Source organism: Fulmarus glacialis, unplaced genomic scaffold, assembly GCF_000690835.1.
Source record: "Fulmarus glacialis isolate BGI_N327 unplaced genomic scaffold, ASM69083v1 scaffold46329, whole genome shotgun sequence".
In the NCBI taxonomy this organism is placed as follows: domain Eukaryota; kingdom Metazoa; phylum Chordata; class Aves; order Procellariiformes; family Procellariidae; genus Fulmarus; species Fulmarus glacialis.
The window spans coordinates 1-9,218 of NW_009234777.1; positions in this window are offsets into that span (position 1 = coordinate 1).

Below are 9,218 nucleotides of genomic sequence, written 5' to 3' on the forward strand. Positions count from 1 at the left end.
AAATTTGCAGAGTCAGATCTGCTGACTAATGACCAACGTATAAAAGTGTTTTGTTTTTTATTTTATTGCTTTTTTACTGCTGCCTGCTCCCTTGGAGGCAGGAGGGAGATGGATCCTCCTCTTACCTTCCGCACCGTTAACTAATTTCCCAGTGCAGGAACTTGAGCCCGCAGTCTCGCAGCTCTGGCAACGGCCTTTGGCCCGCGGGACAGTTCGCTATTACACTGAATACGTGAAGTAACGAATCCACCCTGAACTGTCGCAGCCCCAGAGCGAACCTGCAAGGGTCACAGCGAGAAACTGGCGACAAAGAGGGGTGATGGACCCCGAAAAGCTTCCCCCTGCTCCTGCCAGATGCCATTTTCATAGAGTCACTTTACAGAGCAGACCTGCATTTCTGAAACACAGAGGTAAGGAAAACAAATCTGTTTTAAGTGAAAGCTTTGCTGATAGAGTGTGTAGTGTGGTAACCTCAGCACTCCCAGAGAGAGAGGTAGTTACTGTCCTGTGAATCTTCTGCTGCTTAACGCAACTCACTTTCTGGAGTGATTGCTCAAAAAAAAAAAAAAAAAGAAAAGGAAAAAATCCTGTGCTCTTTATTAAAAGTTATCCCAGTTAAATCTTTCTGTTGAAGACGTACTTGACTATTCCCTCTAAGAGGCTTTTATATTTTAGAAATTGATTGTCAGTTTAGTTCATTACGAAATCAAATTTGATTAGCAAATTGCTATACAAAGCCACTTACATTGTTAACTCTTGTTACAATACCCTTCCACTGCTCGGCAAGGAAGTGCTCGATCATCAGTGTCCCTGTTTGGGGGTTATTGTTCAGCTGAACAGGGCTCTCGGTCACAGCTCGTCTGCTACAGCGTCACCGCGTGACAGCGTAGGACAGCATTTCATGCTCTGAGCAGTTTTAATAGAAATGTTAAAAAGAGCTACTGGTGTCATATTCACAGTGTTGTACAGGAAAGATGGGGTGATGCCAGGGAAAGGAGGGGGCAGAGGGGCAGCTTCGGAGACAACTGGGGCACAGCTTGTGGGAGCTTCAGCGAGTGTTTAAGATACCAGAGGCTTAGGGGAAAACTGCATCCGTTCCCTTCCCTTTTGAGACAAAAGCAGTACTCTGACTAGCTTGCTTTCATTTCTGTGAGCTAACCTCTGGTACGGTCTTCTCTTGTCCTTCGCTAACCCTACCTGTAAGCGTGGGGCACAAGGTGAGGAATACGTTACCGCAAGAACATACAGCTGCATATTATTCTCTTCCTAACTCAGCTTTTAAGAGAGCTTATTCAGAAAAGTCCCTGTTTTGCCACCAAGAAGGATTACTCTCGCACCCCTTGGCCTGTCCTAACTGTCAGCAATTTTACATACACGAGCACAAAAGAAACATGCATCATTTGAATGACAACACTCCCTTTTTGCTTCAAAATACTTCTTACAGTCGCTCGCCCTGTGACAATGTAGCCCTGGAAGCTGTCACCCAGGCAAGAACTTCAGGGGAGCCGAAAGGAATTAGTCTTAAGCGAAGGGTATGACAAAATTCTGCTCTCCATCCCAAATTCACCTGCAATCCAGATCGGCTGCTTCCCCCAACAGCGTAACCCTGGCCTTGGACACCTTCTGACACTTGAGAAAAGTACCTGCGCACCACCTACAAAACCATTCCCTGAATCTCTCCCTCAGAGATCCAGTTTGCTCTCAACCTGCCAACACACGCACCGATGACAGCCTGTGTGAACAAAACCCCATCCCCGTCTTTTTACGGAGCAAACTTAGGACTGATTCACCGTGACGCTGGCCGACTGAAAGCGGCTCATGGGCAGGGGACAGCCGCAGGGGTGACGAGGCTTCACACCCCTTGCCAAAATCAAATTGCACTGTCCGCCTTTTGTCAGTGCAACCCGTGCCAGCCTCCACGACAAAATGGCACCTTCCTCCTCCCCACTGGCCCTCGTCTCTGTTAAGCCAAGAGTTGTGTTCAGTTACCAATTTACACGCAATGAAGTATTAAATAAAAGCTTCACAGTAATCCACAGAGCTTCCTTAGACACGTAAACTCTAAAAAAATAGCATCACGGGAGCACAAACTCCCGTATCAAACCAATGCCCTAGACACGCAGATGAACGAATGGACCCCGGACACACCTCTCAGTCTCAAGACGCAGTTTTTGAAGTTGACCAAAGGAGGAACCAGTGAAATAACATCATCGGGTTAAAACTCATTTTCAAGAAGCTACTCAGCCGTAGTTTTGTGATTCCTCCCCCCGCCCCAGACTGAGTTACTTTTCTTCTTTTATGCTGCTACTTTCTGTATTTTACAACCAGTTGTAAAACTAACCCATCTAGCTTCATTTTCCATTTCCAATTAGTTTCACAGTTTTATAGCCAATGGTATTGGGTCTTACTGCAAAGATAACGGGAAGGTTTAAATAAATAAGTTTCATTGCAATATAAAAATAATGAAGACATTTAACCGTAGATCTGAGGGAGAGAGGGTTAAGTACATTTACAAAAACTAAGTAAAGCTGGAGGCTTAACATAGCTGACAGTCTGCAAAAAATTAATGTACTGATTTTTTTTTAAAGTACTGCCTTAGATAACTGCAGTAAAATAATAAATCAGAATATGTCAGATTAAACAAGGAACTTACACAGCAGTATTTAAAAGATACCTGAATATGTTTCAAAAGCTTAACTGATATGAACTAGGAAGCCCATTAAAGCTGCCCGTTTTTACATGATAATATTAAAAAAAAAAGTAACAAAAATACAGCTTGGCGTAGCCTAGTGGAAACAGGAACCTGGAGGCTACACTCACGCTTGGGGAGCAGCTGGACTTCATAGACCGTGGCAGGCAAGATGCTATTTCACGGATTAATCATTGACAAATGAAAAAAAATCCTAACTGGAAATGCACTGGTAGGATAAAACTCTCCATCCCTTGTTATTTGCAGCACGCGGCGGGGCAACATTTTATACTCCAGGGGAGTGACAGAGAAGCCCAGAACAAGGGAGGGTGGGAGGAAGGCCTTTGGGTCCCAGCCCTGCCTCCCCGCTCAAAGCAGGGCTAACTTCAAGCAGGTCGCTCAGGGTCTTGCCCGGTCAAGTCTGGAGTATCTCCCAGGATGGAGATTTCACAGCCTCTCTGGACAACCTGTTCCAATACTGTTTGGCTATACTCACGGTGAAAAAAAAGTCTTGTCATACCTAACCTGAATCTCCCTTGTATAAACTTCTGCCTACCGCTGCTCCTCCTTGCACCGTGCGCCTCTGAGAAGAGTTTGGCTCCGTCTTCTCTGCACCCTCCCCTTGGCTGCTGAGTTTAAATAGAAGAAATGACATAGGTAAAGGAGAGAGTACTGAAACAAAAGCAAACTTCAGTCTTCAACAGCTTAAACACATGCTAGAAAACCTAACAATCAGCAAACGGCCCTTTGAAATCCGTCTGGCACTACCCGTTTCCAGCCTTCACTTTGCCACTCTTCAGTTCCTTCCAAGGGCGTTTCTGAAACCCGCACAGCAAATTTGCCTCCACGAGGGACTGAATCATTTTCCTTCATTACCATTCATGGCTCCAGGATGGAAAACACTGGTGATGCTCAGCTCTAATGTGTTAGGACAGGGTATAGGCGTCTTTGCACGCCTCTCTCCCAAGACAGCCGGGTTTCCTGCATGCTCCCGAACACGCGCAGGTTCTACAACCGCCATTTCCCTGCCCGCAGCGTCCACAACGTGCCAGACAACACGCACGCTTCATCCCAATGACGCTTTGCTGGCGTTTCACCTATTCCACACCTATTCCGTGCCAACAGCCACAGCCAGTGCTGAAAACGGATGAGCCCTCTGCTTATTTTGGGTGTCTCCCTCCTCCCCGCGAAGCCAACCTCCTTTCCTCCCTATTTCTGTTTGCGCTTTGCAGATGATCTCCCTGCTACAAGAAATGGCTCAGGCTAGGAAGAACCAGATGGCGTGTCTCTGGCTATCTAAAGAAACTCCGGCTAATGTAAGCAAACTATCCGTATGGTTGAAGTGCTGCTGTTCTCAGTCGCTTTGTGGGCTTTACAGCCTTTACAGCGCAGATGGGGAAAGGGCCTCTTCCCATTTACAGACCACAACGGGTCTGCAGCTGTAGGGAGACTTGCCACCACTTCTATGGTGGGGAAATAAAAACAGCTTTGTAAGAAAGAGGTGTGATGTGAATCACACACTAGATGATGTAACAGGTCACCATCACCAGGTTAGAATTAACCCTGATTTTTTAATGAAAAGAAGTATTTTGTTAATTATTCTGCTGCTGGAATATAACGAGTAATATAACTGGTTTCCTAGCAAGAATTACTCCAGACTCCACATGCATTTTTTTTTCCCAGCAGACACAATAGCTTCCCTCTAGCAAAGAAGAAAACCACCCACCCGAGCCCCTTCCCTGGGTGACAGGCAATAGGTCTTAAGCTCTCTGTGCCCAGGGCTAAAAGGCCTGGGCTCTAGCTGGGGCACAATCCCACAGCTCCCTCCCTTCCTCCCTGCGCCACGTTCTGCAGGGAAACACCCTCTTATTTCCAGGGAGACAGTTTCCGCTTGGCCTGCTCCACCGATGCGGCGCGTAGCAGCAGGGGACGAGCAGGGGGGCTCGTGCAGGGCTGTGCTGGTACAACACAGCCCCGCGGCCTTGCAGAAGCACTGTGCAAGGAGTTTACGGTGAAATGTTTCCCGCTCCTCTCCCAACGCTACTCACCAGCTCATCAGAAAACTACTACCCTGCAAGCTTGACGGGCACAGCTCAGACCGCTTTTTGGGAACACTTCACCATCCTGTTGGTCCCGAAAGGTGCCCATTTACCTGGGTCATCTCTAGCATGGGGCACCCAGCACCCCCCGGTGTAACACATACACGCTCCCAGCCACGTAACACAATGCTGCGCAGCTCCCCCGCCGCCCCATCGATGGCATCGACATACCTGATGCGGTTCTCGCTGGAAACCTGGAATGAGAACACGGGGTTCAAACGCTACCACTTTTCCTTGCCCAGATTTTTGAAATGGCCCATCTCACCCTGCAAAAACAAGGATCTGAATATACGTTAACAGCCAAAACCCCCCAGGCCTACTCCACCATCCTGCCAAAAGCAGGTTTAACTCCTCGTTCACAAAAGCTTTTGACAAGTTCAACTTTTTGGTTCCGAAGATGCACAATTCCCCTCCTAAGACTCCCCCCCCAGGCTCCCGACACACAGCCTCAATGCCGACCGCGTTCCTGACGCTGAAGGCAGCAGAGTCTGTTGTTCGCTACCGAAGCGAGGAGCTGAAGTACTCACGCAATGGGAAGTCACGAGGAAAATCTCTGAAGAAAATCCCATCTGCACCTCTAACCTCGAAGACCCCTGCAAGCAGGCACCGGTGCCCAGTGACTCGATCCGCACTGCGACAGAGACCGGCTCTCCGCAAAGACCCTTCCTCGTCCCTCCCAACCTCTACGGCAGCATAAAAACCGTGTTACAAACGTCACCTCCTACGGCCACAGGTTTTAAACCTTCTGTGATCTGCAAAGTCCTACGAAGTCCTATTCATGGATGTTACGCAAATTATTCTTAGACCACAAACTGATGCTGGATGAGAATTTAACTAAAGAGAACATAAAAATAATTGGGGAGGGAGCTGAGATTTTTCAACATTTCCATGAAAAGAATTAAAGCTTTAAAACAAAAAGAATCATTTTTGGTCTGTGTCCCAAAGCCACAATGGTTATAGGGAAAGCCAGCCAGCAGCAGGCGTTCACAACCCCCTCACCCAAAGCCTCCGGCTTACTATCGTCGCCCACCCACCGAACACCGAGGAGTCACTGGATGCAGCATACTGACACCGGTGCTACTTAATAATCAACTTGGGAAATTTTCAGTGGAAAGGGCTACCTTTTTGCAAAAAAAAAAAACAAACGTATATGTTATTAAAAGTTATTTGAACAAAAAATGACAGAAATTCCACATACAGACCACCGTCTCAATCAAATAATTATTTTCTGCCCAATTAGCAGCCAGTGTTTGGTCAAAGGGACCTCTCTTCTCCCGAGCCTGCTTTCCCTTTTTCTTTTGCCTGGTTTATCAGAGCAGCTGCTATTTGACGCAGCAGCCAGACGGGACCTGCTACTGGCATCAGACCAGTTTCTCCTGACAGCGGCACTAAGAAGCACCTTCGCCCTGAGGTTGCTTACAGAACGCCTCCATCAAAAGGAATTTGATGTGACGGATGATGTTCCTACGCACTGGTTCAGCAAGCGGCACAGAAGGGGTCTTGTACTCAACCCGCAGTACCTGGCGACTACAATTAGAAATAGATTAGCTTACGGTCTTTTTATATTCGCCAGATCTAGTAGCTAAAAATTGTACTGCGTGTAGCTGGCAGAGTGCTTGATACGCCATGAGCTGTGAGTACGCACTAATCCTGCTGGGGAGTATTCAACGAACTTAATCAAGAAAGGTAGGTGGACCGTCACCCTGCTCAATAGAAGGGACGCAGGGAAACCCTCTATAAAAAGAGACTCTAGCGTGCGGGCTGAGCAGAAGAGCAAGAGGAAGCCTCCACTGCCAAGCCTGTGGGAAGTGGTTAGAGGTGAATTTTTTCATAGCGTTTGCTAATTCCCTGGAAAGGCAATTACTCCCCGGCACAGAAGAATCAGCAAGATTTTATCTTTGAACCCATTTTTTTCTTTCCGTTGGGGACAGCAGAACATGCATCTCCACGGAAGTTACTAAAAAAACCCCAACCACCTCTAGACATCAGTAAAAAAAGGCCTGTTTTCTAAAACTGTAAATTAGATACTAAATACAGTTGTTGTGGTTGTTTTTGTGGCCTTCTCTCTCCAGCTCCCAGTTGTGCCAGACTGCAGGCTGATTTGCTGTCTTCTCCCTTTTTATTTCTAGGCTTGCCAGAACATACTTGTTTTCCTACAAAACCGTTAAGTACCATGAAAAACATTGCAATTTCCAAGCCTTCAGAAGGCCCTGAACCCCCCTCGTGGGTTGCTTTAATCCGACAGCACAGATGAGCCAAAGCCCAGGAGCACCGGGTCCGGTGGCAGTTGTACTCCGTCTCAGTAAACACCTCTCAGCTCCAACCCTTATTAGATAGCACAGCAAGCCAAAAGGGACACCGGCAGAACAGTGCCAGCACTGAGACAGCCTGTCCCGTCTTTTATACGCCTGTTGACAAAAATTCATCCAAACCCTGCATCTATAAGGAAGGGGTCAGGCAGAGGACAATAGGGAATCACTTTAGACCCACGTTACAGCATATACAGCAAATCCGTGCCTAAATTCCTGCCTCATTTTCCCTTGCAGAGGATTTCCTCGAGGCATTCTGGTAGGCAAGTCCTCACGCTTCCTTAAAGCATCCCAATTCAAGAGGCAGGGCAGAAGCCCCAGGTTTTGTGACCAGCAAGCATAGCAGGGTGGCAGAGACTCTGAAGTGATTCTGCTGGAAAAATCCAGCAGCAGAAACGCTGCTGAGTCACGCTTTTAAAGCGCTCATTCAACCCAACAGCTCCCTGCAGGGTCGTTCGACAAGGCGGTACCGAGATGCCCAGAGCCAAACAGCACACCTCAATCCAGAGGTGAAGACATCAGAAGACACCAGCGCTACCTGACATCGCCCTCTCAGCTTTAACCACGCGCCTCATCTCCATCAGACGCCCTGCCATACTGCTCTTGCAGCAATTCCTCCAATACGAAGTTATACTGGATAAGGAAAAAAAAAATCAACAGTGTTTTAAAATGGTAACGCATACTGCTTCCCCACCAGCAGACTTGACCCAGCAAGTAAGTCTTAAATCCTTCTGAGGCGGCAAATCTCTAGAATTCGCCAGCACAAGTTGTTAAGTTTTATTCGTATCTGCATTTTTGTCAGCAAAGATCTTTCAGAGCTCTCACTTAAAAAGGTTCCTCCTATTTCCGAGACGCATCATTTCACAAGCTGTAATACTTTGGTTTACAACTGGATTAAAATATAAATTAAATAAGAATAATGCTAAATGAGTTTATATTGAAACACTTCATATATGTATACATATATATGTATATACAGGTATGTGTGTGTGCACTCCCTAATGACAGCTAGAGGAAGCAAAAGTCATTCTCCAAAGACTTCTACTCTTCCAACTAGCGTGGTCAACTTATCCATTGCAACAATTCCCTGTGCATAAAAGCTAATGAAGCACTGGAAGGTGGTGCTGGTGAACAGCTGGATCACACAGACGTTCAGGAACAGAAAGACAATAAATTATAAGAAGCAGTAGTAACTTGTTCACAGTTGGGATGAGGATAATGTTATAGGAAACCTGAATTTTCTACAGTCCTCAGGAATAAAGAGTCAAAGGTCACTGAAGATTACAGTTGGATATATTTCAGTTAATCCTAAAAGCAAAGATCGGATCTGACACAAAGAAATGGTAGAAACCACGTGAAATTTCTCCCAGCAGACTAAACTCCGGTACCATCAGATTCAGCGGGAAGATTTCCGATACCTCCACCGGAATTCAGCCCGGTGATGCTTCGATCACTGCCTCCACCTCAGCGACGGACATTTTCGCAAGTAGGAAGATTCCTTGAAGCCAACTCAATCCTTCGTCCAAAAGAAAATGCTCCCAGTCCTTCCTTGATTCTACTTCTAACTATCACCCCAAACATCACATTCAGTCTCTTCTAGTCCCAGCCTCTGCGTTTTCCTATGTTTTGCAAAAGAAAGCCTTTCAGCAGATGGAAATATTTTAGAGATGGTAGGGCTCTTCAGATAATTTTACAACCCACTTGAGTGAGTTCCAGATTAGGAATAACCTAAGCTTCTAGTAAGACTAACTGCAGCAAAACTTTGGTCTGCTGCATTTTATTTAAAAACAAAAAAACCAACAAATCTACTCTATTCCAAAATGTTCTGGTAGACATTAGTTTCAAGCAGCAGCCAGTAGTGTTTGCATAGTTCTAGCTTTTATTTGGTTACAAATATATATATAAAAAAATGTACATACATATATATGTATGTATTTTTATATTAAAATATCCTTTGAATGACAATGATTAAAATAAAGATACTTAGCTCCTCTTTAGGACCTTCCACTGAAGATGTCAAAGCTCTGTGCATGGATCTCACCTCATGACAGGAGTAATGCTCATCTCTGAGAATATCGTTATCGCCAGACGAGGCTACGCTGGCGGTCAGCGGCAGCTCCA